General features: G+C 39.5%; 1 protein-coding gene across 1 annotated transcript in view; it reads right to left on the reverse strand.

Annotated features, from left to right (window-relative positions):
- LOC105255673 (unconventional myosin-XV) overlaps nucleotides 1-21,811 on the reverse strand; it is an 82,162-nt gene that overhangs the window by 58,628 nt on the left and 1,723 nt on the right. The window lies entirely within an intron of this gene.

The following is a 21,811-nucleotide window of genomic DNA, read 5'->3' on the forward strand; positions in this document are numbered from 1 at the left end:
TATGTATCTCTAAAATGAATCTTACTAATTACAAACATGTAACAATTTTGTCTCGGATCTTTAATATAAATAATCTTGTATATAAATTTATAAATCTTGCACGTAAGGGAACGCAACAAGCTCTCCGCAAGACGATGTTTCACGGCAGTTTACGGCGCAAACATCCGCAGGAATAAATATTTTTCGCCGAGCGCTCGCAGAGCATATATTCGCGGGTTAAATACATATATCACTAAACGGTATCGTTATAGCGTAAGCGGCGTAAGCGCGGCTTGTTGTTCCATCGCGGCGGCTTAAAATTCCGTAGAAAGGGGCACAAATCATCGGGGCGGCTCTCCCGGGAAATATCGAATGCGGCCATAAATTGCAGATCAAAACGTGTCAAACGGTCCGGTCGCGAAATTAAAAGTGACGGGCGTAGCGGCTCGCGTATCGGCGGCGGCCGCGCGAAAACCGAGCCGCCATAATTGTGAGTTACGATGATCATGCCCGGCGTTTATTTATTCGCCGTTGCGCCCGTTATTTATGATGAAAATGCATCAGCGGACACTCTGCGTCCGATGTATATTACGTGTATCGATGACGCGTCGATATTTCATCGAAAAGTCCCGAAACGAACGCGCGCGCGTCGCCCACCCCCCCCCCCCCATCCCCCACAAATCCACTCCCTTCGAATCTGTCACCGAGAAAATTAGAAGCGATGCGCGCCCGCACATCTTTTACGGACGTTCGATTTTGTCATTACCAGATTGAGGTATTTCCTTTCGACATCGCGCCTCGCCAGATCGCCATTTTTACTACTCGTGATTTAGGGTAACGGTCCAAATATTTTTCCAAGTTAAATGTACTTTATTGGGACTCCCTCTCCCTCCCTCTTATCGAGATTAAACTTAGACAGATCCAATTCTTTTCGGAGGGATGTGTTTATTTTCCATCGCGCCTCTTGTTCCAGATATTATTGTAATAATATTTCGCAAACGCGATATTATTTTCTCGTCAATTTAGAAAGACACCTCGCAATATTCTTACGTTGAAATCTCGATTCTGAGATATCGTCTGAGACGAGGCGAAGCTGCGGAGCGTCGACGATAGGAGTAAACGACAAAGGGAACGCGAGGGAAGGAGGGCGGAGGGGGTGAAAAGCATTACAAACACGCAGATGCCACCAGGGTGCCGTTACTTAGTCGCGCACAGCGCCGGAAAATTGTTTACCGGATTGTTTAAACGAAATTTACTAAAGCTTACTGATTTTATATCACGCCGACGCAGCCCCTGGGAGTCGCACGGGATTATACATTAACGAAGTTAGCCGTGCACAGGGGATGGGGAGGTGGACCGGCGGGAGGGGAGGGGGGGGAGGTGAGGTTTCGAGCTCGTTGGAAATTAGCCGCGCGCTATAATCGTCGCGAAATAAACGCGCTATTTCACGCTTCGCGTGAATAAATTGAAAAAAAGGAGCGAGAGCAAAAATGACTATCGAGAAATATTTATGGGCCAGCTCGACGGTGTGATAAATTCGCGAGAGAATTCCCGTTTAATCTCAGAATTTTTTTTTGCACCCTCCCGCGTGGATTTTACTTCAAATTTCACTCGGTATCGCGCGATATTTTTTTACGCGTCAATTATTCGCCCCCGACGCGTGTTCTTGCACATTGTAACGAGAGGGAGGGAGACGCATACGGCTCATATCTCTCGTACACGTGGTGTTTATAGATTTATATTACAAGACTCAAGGTATTTTTTTTACGTTTGCCGCGAAAAATCTCGCGCAATTTTTGCCGCCGAGCGAGCGCTACGCGGAAACGCCTTTCAAAATTCGCTTCGCGCGAAAATGCAATAAATACTAATAATAATCCCCGCGATTCTTCCGGCGCAAAATCGGGAGGAAGCTGCGAAAAATTTATGGAGTAAGACCCATATGTTGCGGCGGCGGCGGCGGCGAATCGCCACCGAAAACGGGCCGCCCGACCCATCTGGCCAAAGTGGCGATCGTAATGTCCCGCCGGTTATCACCTATAATTTGGGGTAATATATTACCTGGTAATTCGTTGCTCATTGGCGCAAGATGCAATTACGAGCGTAAACGGGCAGCGGAGCGCGCTACACGTTCGCCATATGTCCCGCGGATCCCGAGGATTGGCAATTTCTGATGCGGATCTCGCGATGCCTAAATCATTTAAGGAACGTTGCGTCACGCCCTAAATAACTTAATCCGGCAGGTGAGCGATACCCTCCGACCGAGTGCGCTCCATTTCGGAACCGAGGCGGTACTTCATTATTCGAGAGATCCGTATAAGGGTAGATCCGAATAAGGCGCGATTGACTTTCCTTCGGACACTTGCATTCTATTTTAATATATATAGTATGTATATTTTTTTCTTTACGTAAATGAGTCTCTTAATTTAATTAATTTCATTTAATTAATTCAATTAAACTAATATTCTTATTGTACGTTATTGCATAATTTAATTTAATTAATTTAATTAAATTAATTTCATTTCATTAATATTCTTATTATGCGTTATTGCATACATAAAATTTCCTATTATTTCGCAATTTTCTCTTTCATCTTATATTTCTCTACTCTTTTATTTAGCATCAAATGTGCCGCGTGATATAAAATGATAAATGGCATCGTTTCTAAATTGTTATTCTCGCATCGTATTTAACTTGAAGATGGAGAAAGCGAAAGAAATCGGTATTTGGTTCATGAAACGCGATTAAACACAAAGCTGAATCTCCTTTGAGCTCCGTTTGCTGTCAGCGTCTCCTTAAGATGGTCCGTCCGCGTTTTCCCGGGGAACACGAGAGAGAGAGAGAGAGCAGGCAATTAGCTCCGGGGTTAAATACCTGCCCCTTCCCCATCCTCGCTCGCCCCCCCCCTCACCCCACCCCACGACGCCGTCGCCTCGCGCCGAGACAGATTAGACTCGTAATAAAGTGCTGGGGGTGCAGTCACGGCGGAAACGGTGCACGAGGGAGTCACTAAGGCGCCGTGCTCTCGTTGGAGCCCGCTCCGAAACAGATTTAAACTCGTTTCCTCGCGCCGCATGCGCCGCGAGAAACTTTCTCGCGTTTTAATTAGCCGCCCGCACACCACCCCCTCACACCACCGCCCCGCCGAGATCTCGGTCTGCAACAAGGGCTCCGTCCCGGCTGCGCGATTCGCCTCAAACACCGCTCCATTTTTCTCCAACGTGCCTCGATACAACAATCTACAGGGTGTCTGCCAGTTATCTTCCGTCATCTCTCAAAGACAGATTCCTGGGATCATCCGAAGACGATTTTTCCTCAACGAAAATTTCGAGGCACTAATAATTTTCGAATTATAAGTGATTGGAAATAAGGGGTTTCTCTATCAAATTTCGATGGGGTTGCTACCGAAATCTATGTGTGACTCTTATTCTTTTATATACTTTGCCTTTTTTGTTTTATTTTCATGTAACATCGCACTATAATTATTAAGAATGATTGATTATTTGATTAAACCGAGTTTAAATCTGTAAACTGAGCTTTGTGGAAATAAAATATTAACAAAACCACATTCTTTGATTAATTTTGAATAGAGTTTATTTTAGTTGAGTTTTAATTTAAGATTTAATTGCAAAGATATATGACGACAAAAATCGGGAACATGCAAAAAATGATGGCCTTCATTGACATTTTCGCTGAGGAAAAATCGTCTTCAAATGATCCCAGGAATCTGTCTTTGAAAGGTGACGGAAGATAACTGGGACATCCTGTATAGTTACATTCCGTTTTTTTGCAACCTCCATAAATTAATTACTCTTTTATTTTATATTTTACGATGTGTCGTTAAAGGATTGCCGTTTTAGGACTTTAATAAACGCTTCCATCAATTATTTTTAATGATTACGGCGATGCTGCATGAAAATAAAACAAGAAATGCAAAGTGTATAGAAGAATAAGAGGAGACATGTACAGATTTTAGTAACAGCTTTATCAAAATTTAATAGAAAGCATCTTTATTGAGAATAAATTTTTTTATGTAATTATATGCAAATGTAAAATGTTAAATTTGTCTCTTTCCCTCTTTACAACATGCCATCAGTTTCGATATTTACAACAAATTGTAGTTTTACTCCCTTTTATAAAATTACTGCTAAATTAATTACTCTCTTTACTTTATATTCTTTGATCTATACTCGAAGGATTCCTTCAACAATTTTAATAAACATTTTAATCAAATAATCAATCATTCTTAATAATTATAGTGCGATGTTACATGAAAATAAAACAAAAAAGGCAAAGTATAAGAGTCACACATAGATTTCGGTAGCAACCCTATCGAAATTTGATTGAAAGCACCTTCATATTATTGGCAGTAGATTTTCTATAATTATATGTAAATGTCAAACTCGTTTTTCCCTCTATCTTTCTCTTGAATTTTCTAAAAATTTTCTAGAAATTAATTCAATTTCTCTAATGTAATTAAAGAATAATATATTCCATTTATCAAAATTATTCTCTCGTGGAAATTAATTCAATTTCTTTGATGTAATTAAAGAATAATATATTCCATTTATCAAAATTTTCTTCAGATTCTAATTGCATCTCTCTTTCAAAAAAAAAAAAATTCTTCTCTTAACAAGATAAAATTTTACTACTGTAGAAATATCACCTTGCTTTCAAACAATCTTCCGGATAAAAATATTCAGCGGTCCAGAGCTCGGTTAAATAATTAAGCCATTGGCAGAAGAATCCAATTTTGCGGCGGCGTCCAAAGATCTGTGTTCTTTTCTTTCGTGAAATTTTATCTCGCGTCGGTCTTAGGAAAGAGAAACTCGTTCAGTCAGCAGAGCCAAGGTAATTCGTGAGGAGAAATTACTTAACTCTCGGATGATACATAAATTAAGTCGGAATCGTAAAGGGGCCCGTACCACAGTCGCAGCCAGTTAGCGTGAGGGTGCCCCAGAGGGCAGTACAACCCCCCGCCACCGTTTCCGTGGAGCTCTTTCTACCCCCTCGCCCCACCCTTCTCGCCCCCCCGACAGCCATGCTCCTTCTATCTCGCTCTCAACCCTTTACGCCACTACCTAATAGAATTACCCTCGGAGGTTAGCCGGATTGAAATTGCCGTCACATTTTTATCAAATCTTGTTAATTAAGTCGTCTCGGTTCGATGAAACTATTTCTAATATCCTAAGTGTGTAAAAGCATGTGATACTTTTGTTCGCCATAATTTTTACTACCCCTAAAATCATATCAACATTTAGCACGATGCATCAACTTGTCCGAATTTTAACGCAGCTCTCTTCATTAATAATTCTTTCCTCCTCCCCTTTAATCGTTAATTATCGACGATAGCCACTGCCGGAAGCAGCTGGGAGGTGCTTTCCGAAGGCGTTATAAATTTTCGAAAACGTCGGGTAACGAATTTCCGAAACGCAGCATTTCCAACGCTCCTTATTTATTCCTGTCTAAAATCTCATTTCGACTGAAATATCTGCTTTATACCCGGCGGTACGTGCATTCGCGGTATGATTTTTCATTAAAGTGTCTCCCGTAGCTGAGATATGGCCGGCACATTGAATGTAGCTGCTCCCAGAAGCGAGAGAGATGGTAGGAGAGGACCTGCGCTTATAAAGCGCGCTTTCGCGGGCGGGCGGGGGGGGGAGGGGGGAGAGAGCGAGCGGGAGAACGAGCGTTAAGCGAAACGTATGCGCGCGTTTTGCGGAATATTGCAGCGGTGATGTACATCCTCGCCGCGATGCTCCCACGAGTGCGATAAAGATGCCGCGAACGCCAAGTTATGCGGCAGCGGAGAGAAATACGTACGTCGGCTTTGCTCCATCGACTCCGGGACGTCGCGAGAGATCAGAGATCAAAGCGTCGTGTAAAACTCGCCGGGACGCATCCTCGAATTAATTAATTCAGCCGGAAATATCCGAGGAAGATATCGATGTACAGTGAGCGTCAACGAGCCTGTTCTAGACGGGGGCGGTAGCTGATTGGCCGGCTCGACGCTCCCCTCGCCCCGCCTAGAACAGACGCGTTGACGCGCACTGTACCTCGATGACACTCTCTCGAAGATAAATTTATGCGACGGAGAGGGAGAATGGATGCAGGAGGGCAACAAAGACGAGTCGCGTCCTCCTTCTTCTCATTACCATCGTTATTGGGGTGTTTCGGTGCGACGCGACGTCCAATTTCCAATTTTCCCCCGGCGCGTAGCCGAAAAATTAGCTTATCGCGGACGATAATCCTCGGCACCCCCCGGGACAACGCGAGCGTGCGCCCGCGAATCATATGCCGGAGAACATATTTCGTAATCCGCAGAGATATATACGCCGCTCCGTCGTGACCCCTCTCCCCCCCTCCTCCCTCCGGGGCCAACCCTATCCGAGGGTGGCTCGTATCGAGAGAGCGACGAATTATTATTACGGAGATACTCATGTATCTAAATGACACATCGCTTCGCACGGGACTTAAGCTTTAATGGAGTCGCCCGTTCTTTCTTTCTCTCCATCCCCCTCCCCCTCCCCCTTCTCTCCCTTTGTTCTGGTGTGAATCTTATACCGGCAATATCGGGGCGGTTTTCGGGGGGTCGATTCGATGGAAGATAAATGACACGTGGACGACGCTTCGGGAATTGTCCGTTGTAATGTTTGCGGACGCAAAATCGGGGATCTTGGCGTTTTTTTATCGTGTGATATACTTGCACGCTCGCCGGGCAACCTGGATATGATTTCATGACAAAAGATTTCCCCAACAGCTCTCGAGGCTCGTGTTCCGGGTTCCCGTATAATATTAAGTGCGATCCCATCCTCTTCGGGTCTGTTTGACAAAGATCGTTTTCGATACGCGAGTAGGAAATGAAACTTATTTAAAGAGCGAGGTCCTTTGAGATGCCCTTCTCCGAGAAATAGATTTTCAACGTGTCGAAAAATTGTGCGGCAAAAGATTTTCCTTGAAAAATCTGGGGCCCCGCTAATTTTAACAATTGAAATACTAAATACTTCTTAAAACTTGAGTAGACCCGGGTCTCTTATCCGATATTGAGGGATGAATTCTCGCGAAAATGAGAGGACGAGGAGAGTTAAGCGGATATCGATTATACGCTAACGAGGCGCGCTCTCGCCGGTTCCGCCGGATCGTCCTGATCAAACACATTAGCTCCGACTTCCGGTGGAACGCGGCTGCCAATCGAGTGGCGTCCATTGTCGGCAAACTTGATGACGACCCATTGTCGCCTTGCGCGTTTCACGACGTCGCTCGTTTGTCGAGGAAATGGGAAAGTCGAGTGGCTCTCTCGACCCTTCATTGTGTCGGCTGGGTTGCCGCAAAATAGGCACAATCATCCACGAATATTTCCTGCGAGAAGAATCGTCCACCGATGACGAGTTCATTCCCTACGCCGTATTTGCGTTTCTTGTCATCACTTATTTTACACTTTTAAAAGCTACATTTCGTTAGATTAAAAGCTATCAATTTTGTTTGGCAATATAAAGATCAAAATAAGGAAAAAAATACAGAATTTTTAATATCCAGCTTATTAATATTTATAAATAAATCTGTCCTGTGACATTTGATGATGTCAATTTTGAGGAAGAAAAAAATTTCTCAGATATTCTTGCCTTTTAATTAGAAACACTATACACGGATCCCAGGTCTTCAAATACCGTTGATAAAAATGGACAAAGTTAGGCAAATTGATGCGATCGATTTTGAAAATTCTCACGCGTAGTCACGCTACTACCCTGGAAGTCCATTGATTCGCGTATCATCGTAATTTCACGGCGCGTTACCTACGCGAAATAACTCGGGGGACCGCGCGGCGTTTCTGCCTACGGCTTTAAACAAGCCACGAAATTGGTTTACTTTTCGACGCGACCCCTCGCCGCCCCTCGGTGTCGCTCCAGAATCACGCCACCCTCGCGAGGCGGCTAAAAAAGCAGCCAGCCTAATTTCCTACACCTCCCTCGAAACCTTATCTCCTCCTTCGCCTCCCCTTTGCGCCCCCTTTTTTCTTCCACAATTCCGTTGACTTTCGTCCGGGAATTAGCCTTTTAAATTGGCTCACCTATAGCCCCGCCAACGTTGAGTGGTCGCAGTTTTCCCGAAACGGATGGAAGAATCTCTTTTTTTGTGCAAAGCCATTTTAATCAAAGGAAGTAATTAGCAGACACACAAATCACTAGGAAGTATCATTAACCCTTTAACCGAGAAAAGTTAACTATCGTCGAGCGAATCGAAGATGTCGTATTATGATGAATATAGTTGCAATAATTTTGTGGCAATCATGTATTAATCAAAATAGCAATAAAAGTAAAATTAATTTGTATGCAATTTTTTGAATTTTAAATTTAATTCGACGCTCTTTATATTTACAATATATTTAAAAATGATCGTAAGGCAAAGACAAATTTTAAAAATGTGTATTACATTAATAATATTTTGTCTTTCAAAATTTATGATATTTCTAATAATAATAATCTCTTAAAATTTATAATGAAACTTATAACAAAAAAATTTATAATAAAATTTATAATAAACTGAGCAATATAATATACGATATACGACGTAGGAAGATGGACACTTGAAAGATCCAGCTGAATGAAATGCGTATAAATATCTTGGCGACGGTTACAATACAGCCGAGGGTGAATAGGATGTCAGCGTGATTTCCTTGGATTTACTTTTCGCCATTCTTTTTTTTCCCGCAATCCCAAAGTCCGTGCGAGATCACGGGGATAACATCCCCGTGGACGTCTTCGACCACAGCGGGTGGTCCCAATTGCGATACCGCGAGGAGTCGGACAATTTGCTAACCTGGCGAAAATATGTTTGGGATTCCTAGTCCCCTTTCTCGGGGAATCCGTTTTACGATTATCGTAAAACAGTAGCAGAACGGATCGTTTTCTACCGCTGTTCTTCAGTTTCTCTTTTAGCACACTTTTCAAAAAAGGGTCCACAACTTGTTCCAACGTCACTTTGCGAAATGATTGGATTAGCATGGTTTATGATTCTTTTCGTTCATCATCAATATTTTTGAAAATTTTCTATACATTACGCAATCGTTGCAAAAGTATATTAAATTATGATCCAATAGAAATTATATTGAAATTTAATTAAATTTCTTGACATCAAACAATTGTAGTTTGATAAAAAATTAGTAATTTATTTTATAAATACTATTATTAATCAATTGATCAGACAGCAAAAGAAAAGATATAATTAATGATATTTTTATAAAAATCTTTGTGATCATCATTTTACGATCATTTTTGGATATAAATAAATAGCCAGATTCAATACCATTGCTAACTAGAGGCTCGAAATCATCATATTTGCGCAGAGTTTGTCTCTCCACATTTTCGTTTGCCCATGTGAGTCGACATTTCGTCTCATTGCGAACCGGTTCAGCCTCGGAAAATGCGTTTCGAACGTGCGTCGCTCGCGCAACGACATCTTTAACGCGTAACCGCTCGTGCATATGGCATCGGGGCATCGGTACGCGATAACAGCCAAGGATCTCCCCCAACTGCGTTATGGGACCCGTGGGATTTCGGCCGCGGGCTACGCAACCAGAGCCCTCCACGACCCTCTACCTCGACCTCGTGGGTTGCGTAGACGCACACGCGTTACTGCCTCGATTCGGGGTCGACTCAGCTCGCGGCGGCTACTCTTGCTCTTTTCTCGCGGCAATTATTCTTCACGAATACCGAAACCCAACAAAATGAGATAAATAAATGAGAGACGAGATGATACGATTTGTTTTTCGCAGGGATATTGAATAGAGGTTTCCACAAATTGGAAAAATAGAGAGGGAATTTGATGAAAAAATGCTGGAAGAATAATAAAACTATATCTGTATAAATATATTCCTGGACAAAATTCACGCGTAATTTTTTTTTCACTTTTTCTTTAAAAGCTGACATTTAAATTTTAACAAAAAACTTGGAAGAAAAAGTGAAAAAAATTACGCGTTAATTTTGTCCAAGGGTATATTAATCTAGAGATCGACTTTTGAGGAAATTGGAGTGCGCGATGTGTCGAGACTTTTCGAAGATCGTCCAATATATTACGGGATGATTAAAAACGTGCGCGAATCAGAATTTGATAGAGTAGGAAAATCATCGATGAAAAAAAGAGACGCGATTATCGTTAAGTCCCGACACGCCCCGGACATGCCGACCGAGAGAATTCAACTTGTGGAAATCCCAACAGATTGCCACGGGGGTTTGTCGAGATGCGACGGTGGCGGCGGCGGATCCCTTTTCATGGTGGTTTCCTCATAAATAAAAATAACCATCGCAACCCCCGAGGGATACGTATACGCGATATCGCTTTCGTGTCTCTCTGGCGCTCGCAGAAAATCAGTAAGAATCGGCTATTCTCTTCTTTTTTCCTAGGTATGCCCCGATAGATTTACTTCCGATATCGCATGTATTTTTGGCGATACACTTTGTATCCTTGATGTTATAAATAATAATGTATACAGTTGCAGAGGGAATCTTTTACTTCAATCCGTGTACTTTTTACATGATCGAAAAATAATTTATATAATTATAATATATTATATATATTATATATTATATACTATATAATATATTATATATATATATATATATATATATAATATTATATGAGAAAATTATATAAAATAAATTATATACAATATATGAGAACATCTTCGACTGCTAATTTGACGTAATAAAATTTGAAAGATTCGCAGAGTAAAATTGTGAATCAATTTCCTAAATCTTGCCGTGTAAAATAATTCGATAAATACAAGTTGCTCGCAATCTGCGAAAGGATGAATTAAATCGGCTCGGCGTAACGATCGTTTTCGACGTGCGATATTTCTTTGTTACCTGGACACGCGAAATCCCACGAGCGGTATGTCAGAATTTTAATGTTGCGGGAGAGAGAGATCCGCAACACGCGCGGCAATAGTAATGATCGGCATTAAATTATTCTCGCGCACACACGCGTATATAATCGGCGGCGCATAATGGCGGGTATTGAAACGCAAATAGAGCGAATCATCCGGCCGATCCGTCGTGCGAGTCGAGTCGTGGATCGTTCTCTCGTAAAAGTCTCGCCTCGTTACCGGTTTCCAACCCCGAGGAGAGTTTCCGCCGTCAATTACTAGCACGCGAGCCTCCGGACGATCGTGCGCGAGAACTCTCGTCAAGTTCTCGCGGATGTCCGAGGATTTGACATAAAAAAAATTTCTCAACGGTAAGAATAAACAAGAAGCTGAGAAGCGAGATGCTGAGACGAGCAGATGCGAGTCGGAGAAGCGAGAAGAAAATTTGAGAAATTTGAAGATCGAGAGTCTTTTAAAAGAATTCTTTACACACGATATTACGGAGACTCGCACATTATTGTATATTTGTATTGGACGTAACGGGATTCAGGTCTCATTTCATAGCCCTTGAGCTCGAATTAGCGTCGATATCACGAAGGTGGCGTTTCGTGGACCGACGCGCAAAAGGCAGGGCTTAGCACCCCCGTTCCAAGTACCCACTAAGCTCGTTGGGGTGATTTGCTAAGCCCGCTAACAAATAGAACGATAGATGGCACCGTTCCAACCCCAGTCACCCCCGTACCGCGATCCCTGACTCGCTCGGCCGAATTACACGCGGATCACAGCTTCTTGAGCTCCGATTTGACGCACTTCGCTGTGCCATTACCGAGATAAATCGTGGTCGGGCCGTATTTGATAAGTCGAATCCCGAAAATAATTTAAGAACTACTTTAGTCTCTCTCGAGACTCTCTCTTGTCGAATGACGTAGAAATGAGAGTTTATTTTCGATAGAAAATTTATTTTCCAAAAATCTAAATCTTATAAATCGCGAGTGAGTTAATTGAAAAAAATTAATGTCTCATAAATTAATTGTAATAGTCGTTATTGTTTGAGATTGAAATAATTCATTTATCTAAAAATTTTCATTTCTCTCTGAAAACATTTCTATCGAAAACAGATGCTCGAGATGGGGAAAAAAGTTGGATTTATAAAGCAAAGATGGCATACAATATCAGTCAGAGAAGGTATAAAAAATCGACAAAAGAGAAAAAAGAAAGAGAAATAGAAAGAGAGAGAGAGAGAAATTTATTTTACTCTAGGGTAAAATTCCTTAGAGCACGCGGAGAAAAATTACAAAATTCCTTCTTATATATGTAAAGAAATGAGATGTAAAACAAAAAAGATTTCGACCAAGATACGAGCGAACCATTATATTATCAAAATAGATGCAATGTAGATAGAAACACCGAGATAGAATAAAGAAAGTCCCATAATGAAAATGCATATTAAATGTATAGGACATGTAAAGAAACAGAATACTGATGAAGAGAGAGAGAGAAAAAGAGGGAGACCAGAAGGCGGACAATTGGGGTAGCTCGACAAAAAGGAATGTAGCAACGCGTGTTACATGAAAAATCAAGAAGAACCGACAAACGGAGGCCCGCGCCACGTCGTTGGGCGGGGGGGAGAAGAGGGGGGCGGGGAAGGGAGGAGAACGACCGAATTTCCACCCTCGCGACAATCGAGCTCGTATATTCCGATTAGAGGGTGGCATTCACTTATAAGCCATATCATAACACTTGTCCGCGGCGCGTTACGATCCCTCGCAGAGTTACCGCGAAGGGAGAGCGAGGGTGGGAGGGGGAGGAAGGGGGAAGGAGAGGGGGGGGGTGGGATGACAGGACGGTCGCCGGCTACCGCCGGCTTTTCCTCCGCCCGGCTCTGCCTCTGGGGGACAGATTTACGGCCACCTTGGGTACTGATTCACCGGTCGCCGCCGCCGCTGCCAGGAGGTTGCTCCTGTCCGAATGGACCCGGCGCCACCCCGGGTGCGCGCGGGCGCGAAACAACCCCGGGCGACGCCACATGTTCGTTCGTTTCGAGGGCGGTCTCGCGAGTTGTAATGGCCTGTGCTCGCCGCGTTGAATTCCGAGCTCGCGCGATTATTACTTTATGAGGAACCGAGAGAGCGCCGAGATTGCATCTCGCTCGACGCGCTCGAAATTTTGCGGGCGCAACGGAAGGGATTATTCGCGTCTGGCTGGACTGGATACTGGTTCTCGATAAAGCGTTTTATCGTACCGTCTATACCGCGTCGGTTTCTATCAGGTGCCTGTTATACAGGCGGCTGTTATTCAACGGTATAATAATTAATAACAAGTACTACGCCAGGTTAATAATTGATATTAATAATTGGGAATGACGAGGATTTTTATTTTCTTTTTCGATTCTTTCCGAAATGCGATGCGTCTCTCTCTCTCTCTCTCTCGGCTTCTCCCCTTCATCTCTCGCTTTCGTTTTTCTTTTCTTTTTTTCGCCCTTGCGTGCCACTTCCTCCCGTTCGCTCCGCCTCGTTTTTTCAAACCAGCGGGTCGCTTTCACGGCGCTCCTTTTACGGCCAAATTTGTAACTTTAAATTGACGGGCTCGCGCGCCGCGAAGCCTCGGTCGCCCTTTAATGCGGCTCGCGCACCGTGAAATTTCCGTGGTCTCTTTTTTTATTGTCCTCGCTTTACGACACCCGTTACACGGGCGAAAAAGAAACGATGGAAGCTTCCTCCGATCGCCATTAAGACTGCGGAACTTCAAAGCATCGAGCACCGAGAAGCACAAACGGACAATTAACACGTTCATGCTTTCCCTCTTTCGCCTAAAATAATCGCGCGTGTCTCGAATAAATTATTATATACTTATGCCAAGTTATATTTGTGCCATTTTTATTCCAACAATAATTCGTTTTTATATCATAGCTTATGCAACTCATGCGAGAAGAATTTTGTACAAAGACATTAGCCGAGTCTATTTTAATCATTTTCACTTGCCTGAAAAATCGGATCTTCCTTAACACCGACAGACTCGATCGAATCGGTCGTAGATTGATCGGTCCGGGGATCACGATGCTTATAAATACATTAGATTTGCATAGAAATTGCTCTTTAGATGTAAATATTTATTTTATATTTATTTTATAAATTGGACAAAATTTTGTCTACTTTTTTCGTCTTTTATTTCACGAATTCAATATTATATAGGTTGATTTCTTTTGATACAGATTATAATACAGTATCTTCTTATTAATTTTTAATTTTTTAATAAATTTTTATAAATTTAATTGTAATGTTCTTTACATGTGAATATTTATTTTATAAATTGTGCGATTTTTATTCCAACAATAATTCGTTTTTATATCTTATGCAACTCATGCGAGAAGAATTTTGTACAGAGACATTAGCCAAGTCTATTTAAATCATTTTCGCTTGCCTGAAAAATCTCTTACTTATGAGAAAAAAATTAAGCGACTGTCGCTTTCAAAGACCGATTTAGAGAGAATGAGTGAGAGGAAGAACAGCTGACTTATGTCAGCGGATGCCGACACGAATCGCACGCAAAACATAGCATGCCTCCCGAAGATGTTATTTGCGCGCGGCGCAAATCAGCCCGTTCAATTAAAACTTCCTCGCCCACGGCCGTTTGGACGATCTTCCTAACGCACGTGACGTCTTCATCCCGCGATCGTTACGCTGACGGATAACGAGCGGCGGGTACGCAACATCTCCCGACAACGTCCTGTCGGACATCCTGTCCTACCTCTCTCCGATCCTCGCTTCCCCCTCGACCGCGAGCCAAGAGTGTTATTAAAGAGACAACGCCGAAGAAACCACCGTCCATCCCGCAGCCGCTCTTGGCGTCCGTGAAAAGCTGGACCGTGAAAGATCGCGGCGAGACTTTAAAGGACAATTTCCATCGGCGTCATCTTATTCTAAGGTAAATATTATATGGACGCTTTTTTAGCGAGACAATTTTGTGTAATATTTAAACGCGAGAGAGGGTAAAAAATATAGTTCCGGTGAAAGTTTCTCACGGAATCTGAAGCTGACATTTCTTAATCCCCACACTGAGAAAAATCGTTTGATTGTACCAACAGGACGTATATGATTGAAGGCATTTTGGTTAAATCAAACAAGAATTTCTAGTTATTATGATAAGACTCGATTTTTTATAACTAGAACGTTTATAGGATTTTGATTAGTATTTTCTGATTGAATCTATAAAATTTCTGGTTACATTAATTTCTTTGCTTGCTTCTTAACTTAACTCGTATTCAATATTTACCATGAAATGTATATAAACAACTAGTATTAACATTAAATCCAAAGTATATTTTTTTCTCTTACGAGCAGCAGGGCCAGAAAGAGGACGCTAACTCTCTGATTGTGTGTATTTGAGCTGCATCCTCTTCTTGCATCACTGTTTATCAGTTTAATTTCTAACAAACTGAATTTAAAATAATTTATTCAATAATTTGAATTGAATTTATCCAATAATTTGTTGGAATTCAGAATATTAAACAGACTTTTGAAATTTTAGATGGAAAAAATTTTAGACGACTTGGTGCTGGCGAGTTTAGTTATTATTAACCAGAAAATTTGATAAATTTAACAGGAAGAAATTAATCAGATTCATCTGGTAATTCCTACAAGAATTCTGGTTCGTCCATTTTGCAACAGACATCCTGGTTGAATCTACCAGAATTCTAATTAATGCAACCAGATTTTTTATAGATATTAAATGGACACTTTTTTAGCGAGACAATTTTGTGTAATATCTAAACGCGAGAGGGTAAAAAATATGATTCCGGTGAAAATTTCTCACGGAATCTAAAGCTGAAATTTCTCAATCCCCACGAAAGTCGGAGAGCACTCGAGAAACCGGATCCCGAACGGTGGAAATCGTCCTTAAAACTGTACGCGAGAGCCTCCAGGTGGAAAATGGAGCGAGTGGAAGGAACAACGAGAGAGAGATTGCGCGCGTTGCCGTGAAAGCTACCGTAGTGTGGTGTCGAGACGCGCATAACGTTTAACATTTAAGCCCTTAGAAGGCTGGCTCCCTGTAATTATCGCCGAGGCGCGGCGCCTTGAGGTCTTCATTATAGCGCGAGTATCCTTGTTATTTTTCTATACCGAGGCGCATATACACGCGTGTATACGTTCGTTTGCGGCGAGAGGACGGTCGGAAAAAAGGGCTCGCCTCGGCCTCGTCGTAAAAAGACGGCCGGTGTGGGAAGGGGATACCCGCGTAATCGAGGATTTTGCACCGGAACAAGAGTAAAATACGAGACAGTGACGAGAGACAGCGGAGGGGGACCCTTTGAGCATATTTGATCGACCGCGAAATGACTTTACTTTTATTTTTCGCCTCGTTTAATCTTGCGATTTTTGCGAAATTTGCGAAAATTAAATTTAAAATTGCACTATGTAATTTTTTTTTTACATTGTCCCTTCATCTGTTTCACGAGGAATTATCGTGCGGTAAGAAGCGTTTTCAAGATTTTACGAGCGAATTAGTTGAAAATAAATTGCCGCAAAGACATCGACCATCTCGCGTCGCGAAAACGTTTAAATAGCACAATAAAATCTACAACACTGTGTAAAGTCGGGGAAGAGATGAGAAGCGAGGAGAGAAACGCAGAGAAAGAGCCGCAACGCGATTTCTTGCCGCCGTTTATTTTAATTTTGTATCCTCGTCGGCTGTTCCTTTGTTCTGTCTGAATGTTTCATTCCTCTTTTTATCCGCCAATCATTGTACTCGAGTTGCACGATAATTTATTATATTATCGGAAATGAAACTTCTAGTAATATTTGCGTGATGCATTTGTTTTTTACGAGAATAATAATAGCAAAACGTAAAGTGTTTTATATCGTATTTTTTAACTAGAATGAAAGCAAATTAAAAAATTTTATGCATCTTAAACATCTCTCTTGTATTAATTAATAATGCTTAATTGATGATAAAAAAATTAAAAGTTTAAAGTATTATAAAATTAATAAAAATTAATTTTCTTAAATATTTTTCAAAATTTTTTAAAATATCTATTAAGAATTAATTTTCTTAATTTATAATTCTTAATAAATTTTTCATACATTTATCTTTTATAAATTTATAAATTTTTTTTCCTTTATAAATTAATTTTCCTAAGTATTTATTTATTATAAATTAATTTTTTCCTTAAATATTCTTAAATTTTCATATACACTGCTCTTCTTTATGTCACAAGAGACGCATCTTGCATTTTCAAAAAATTTAAATAATAATGACGTATGCATCTAGACAAAAGCCAACAATATTCACGGATTCGCGATGCAAATCACGGTCGATTAATTCGCGAAAGCACGGTAATATCAATTCGATAACGCGCGTGACTCATTCGGGATTCGCGGGTGCGAGTGTCTCCTCGAGATGAAGATAAAGTCGATTCCCGGTCGGTCGAGATGAAAGCGTCGCGTTCCAGGGCGTCCGACACCTTGTTAAACGAGTCTCGGGGCACGGCACCCCTCGGAGAAAACGACTATTTGTTAGGAACGTTCCTCCATCACGACTCCCTTCTTCCCTATAGTGATACCGTCATCCCGCGGATCTTCCTTAACACCGACAGACTCGATCGAATCGGTCGTAGATTGATCGGTCCGGGGCATCACGATGCTTATAAATACATTAGATTTGCATAGAGTTGCTCTTTAGATGTGAATATTTATTTTATAAATGGGACAAAACTTTGTCTACTTTTTTCGTCTTTTACTTCACGAATTCAATATTATTATTATATAGGTTGATTTCTTTTGATACAGATTATAATAGAGTATCTTCTTATTAATTTTTTTTATCAATTTTTATAAATTTAATTGTAATGTTCTTTACATGTGAATATTTATTTTATAAATTCAACAAAATTTTGTCTATTTTTTTCGTCTTTTATTTCACGAAAAGTATATAGCTTGATTTATTTTGATATAGATTATAATAAAGTATCTTCTTATTAAATTTAATTATTTAATTATTAAAAAAAAGTTTCAAGTTTATTAGTTTGAATATTTGGATAAAATCGATAGAAAAAAATGTGTGTCTCAATTTAAATTTAATAATCAAACGTCCAAGGAAAATTAGGAATCGGAGGTGGAGCAAATTCGAGGGTTTCGAGGCCGCCCCATCGCAGCATCCGAAAGATGCTCTCGCGGCGCGAGAGGAATTCGAACGCTCTCGGTGTTGCCATGGCAATTAATTACCTTCATCCCCTGGTCTGTAGGTGTGATTATAACGGGTGTGCCAATCGAAAGTTAGCGGGAATCGATCTACGTTGAGAAACGCGCCATAAATACGGTAATTACATCGAGATTATCGATGATGCAAATTATCTCCTTTCGAGTGGCGATATGTTTTCGACGCGTATCTAAATTTATCACCAATATGAATCCCATTTCCATCGAATGGTTTTATCCTATTATTTTATATATCTCGTTTCGCGCACACATCTCTTGCCAAATGTATAATTTATAGTTTTGCATTTGGCTTTGTGTATATTTTATATATTTTATATAATTGTTGTATATAACTCGTAAAAATGTATGGCAACAACTTAAATATTTCACATCTCTTTTAATATAATTTTTAAAACTATATTATTTATAAAAAAGAAAATAACCGTGGCAATAGATTGAAGGAAAAGTTATGTCAATATGATTTTGCATTCTACGCAATTTGACCAACGAAATAATTTTCAAAATAAGCTCTCTAAAATTGTAGAGATCACGGAGCAAGAAGAGATTGCTCGAACAAAGTCGACAAATGGAACAGCGAGAGGACTATTCGGGGTTAGAAGAACTATTTTCTTGGTCGACGACGATGGCTCTGGGAAACCGAAATTAGGCGAGTAAAAGGGACAGAAGCGAAAATGGTAAGAGGAATAACAGACGTCCTAGCTAGCCACTTGCTATCAGTTACACAATTATCGTACGTACAAACGTATTCTTCCTGCATCTTTTCAAGATGACAAAATAGAGATAAATAGAAAAAGAAATTTGGAAGCGGGATGCGATGGGCGATATATAAAATTTTTGATTAAAGAATTAAAGAAATATTGTTCGATAAAATTGACATAAATGATCAATCGCCTTTACTCACGTTAATATATTTCAAAATTATCAATGTTTCAAATTTTGCGAATTTTGACGTTTTCGAAACGCGAACGCGTGTGTCAAAGGATCATGGGAGGGCTTTCAATCTTGTTAAATCTCTCTCGTTTCCAATCTCTCTAAATTGCATTTAATGCCCGTTTACGCACGCGTTTATTCATTATAATCATCTGTTTGAAAAGTCTATTTGTTAATAGTTAACGCGACGTGCGCGAGAGTGAACGGGGGAAAATTTCTGTTTAATATGTATCCGCGTCTCTCTTTCGCGGCAATCAGCGCGGGTCGTTCACATAGTTACGACGCGGCGTAAAATTATAATCCAATTTGTCCGAGGAGAGGCCGCGATGGATGCGGGTAGGTCAATGAAGTCGTCGCACCTCCAGCCGGACCGAACGTTTAATCATCATAAATTTCGCGAGAAACCGCAAACCGGCTTTCCCCCACAGTCCGGGAACGGACGGCGCAGCCACCTGCGAGGATCTCGAGGCTCGCGAGGACCTTTAGATATTAAGATGCGAAAGCTACAATCGAAGAGGAGCTCTTTCGCATTATGTATATTCCACTAATTTCTTTCTCCCCATAATTGATCCGCATCGAAAATTTAGATTTTTTTGTTCATTATCTTTCGGATTTTGTTTCATAAAATTTATTTTTCGCATCAGTATCTCATTAGCCTCTTTTCTATAATGTAGCTCTTTTTTATTGAAATTTCAGCCTCAGTGAATTGCATGTTTTATCGTTTAAAAGGATGCTGTTGTATTAAATCTTAATTTTTTTTCGTTTTGAAATCAAATAAAATAGCTAACTGCAATAGCTAATTGCAATTTTATCAAGATATTAAGAAAGAAATTAATTTATTTACTTATAAACAAGAAAGCAATCCCTTTAATACAATAAAAAAAGATACATCAATAGATGTCTACAATATTATATAAAGAAAATACAATTATATAATATGATTTATAAAAAAAATAACTTTTGACAATAGGAAAAAAATTAGTGAATAAATTCGGGATAGCCAATAAAAATTAAATATAAAAATGATTACATATTATAAAATTAATTACTTATTATATAAAATATTGTTTTATATATATTACAATATGAAATCAAAATTTTGTAAAATAAAATCCGAAATAAATATGAAAAAGGATATACATCTAAATTTTTGATAAGGATCAATTTTTGCGAGAAAAAAAATTGGGTTGTTGAAAATAAGATAATACTTTGGAGCTAACAATAAGCGTAAACATTTTCATTTTTCTCGATTCACTTATTCTCGTTTTTATGCGCCTTATCATGCGCTAAATCCGATTTTATCAGTTGTTTGTCTATTGCAAGAGCTCGTTGACTTTATTGGAACGCATTCTCCGAAATGTTTCGCCATCGCGCGAATAAGTCATAAATTTTGCGGACTGCGACGAATTATTCGCGGCACTGGCGGCGCGTTTCGCGGGACAATTTCTCGAAAGCGTCGCTCGCGAGAAGGATCGGAGGGAATCGGGACCCCGGTATCAATCTAAATTACAAATTCCATCGAACAATGGGGCGAACGGAGGAAGAGGTGGGAGGGGACCTCTGGCCGTTAATGCCGAGCGGCCGACAGGGAGATTGCGCTTACTTGCCGAGTGCGAAGCGCATTAACTTAATTTATTTGCCCTTTATTCGGCCGTCAGTCGCGCCGCCCAGACATCGACCAGCGCCAGTTAACACCAGAACTTTGCGAATTATTCGAAAGAAGAATTATCAACGAGAGAGTGACAAATTGTGCAGGATATAACTTAAAGTTGTCGAAATTATTGATGATTAAACTGTTTTCAGAAACTTAATATTTGGGTTAATAACTTATGTAAGATAATTGAAATATATGAATGTTTCTTTCCTTCCTTATGTATTCAATGAGTATGTTGTTTTATTTTTTTATTTTTAATTATTTAGTTACTCATGTTTTAATGTTATAATATTAACATCTAACCCTTTGCTTCGCGTATTTTTCTTTGACTGATTAAATATTTGAGCGATTTAAAATAATAAAATTTATATAAAAGATTTCTCAATCACCGATGTGATGCGATACACAGCAGCGTAATTGTAGTATACGTTGATTTATAAAATAGAATATATTCGAATTATAAAATTAATGTTTAAAAAAATTAATATTTCAAAGAATAATACGCGCAAATTAAATTTCCTACTTGCTTTCTAAATAAATAGTTAATTAAAATATTACGTATAATAACTTAATTTAATAACAACTTAATTGATTTAAAATATATTGTTTATCTATTAACTAAAATAATATCTATTTTCTAGAATTATATTTATTTAGAAATATATCTATTTTCTAGAATTTTTTTATTTTATAAAATACTTAAAAAATTTGTAATGAAATAATGACATTAAAATAATTGATATTTTTGTATAAATATATGTAAATACATACATATTTATATATAAAAATTAAATTTAATAAAAAAAACTAGATATCAAAAAAATTAACTGAAATATCTGCTATAAATAATTATTTAAATAATTTTGATTCATCAATTTTCATAATTCTTCAAAATTATTTAATTATTTTTTTCGAGATTATTTTAACTTTTAAATTCTTATTTAATTAACTCTGACACTAAAGGTACAATTAATTAAACTTACTTTTTCAAATTTATTTTTAACGATCACTTACATTACAATCTCTATAACTTTTATAATTATTTTGAATAATCTATTTTAACATGGTAAATATGAAAAACATTTTTTTCATATTTATCAGATATGATAAATAAAAATCTTTAATTCTGAAAATAATCTAAATAATTATAAATTTTGAAATTAAATTTGGGATACA

Source organism: Camponotus floridanus, unplaced genomic scaffold (genome assembly GCF_003227725.1).
Source record: "Camponotus floridanus strain SB8 unplaced genomic scaffold, Cflo_v7.5 scaffold35, whole genome shotgun sequence".
In the NCBI taxonomy this organism is placed as follows: Eukaryota; Metazoa; Arthropoda; class Insecta; order Hymenoptera; family Formicidae; genus Camponotus; species Camponotus floridanus.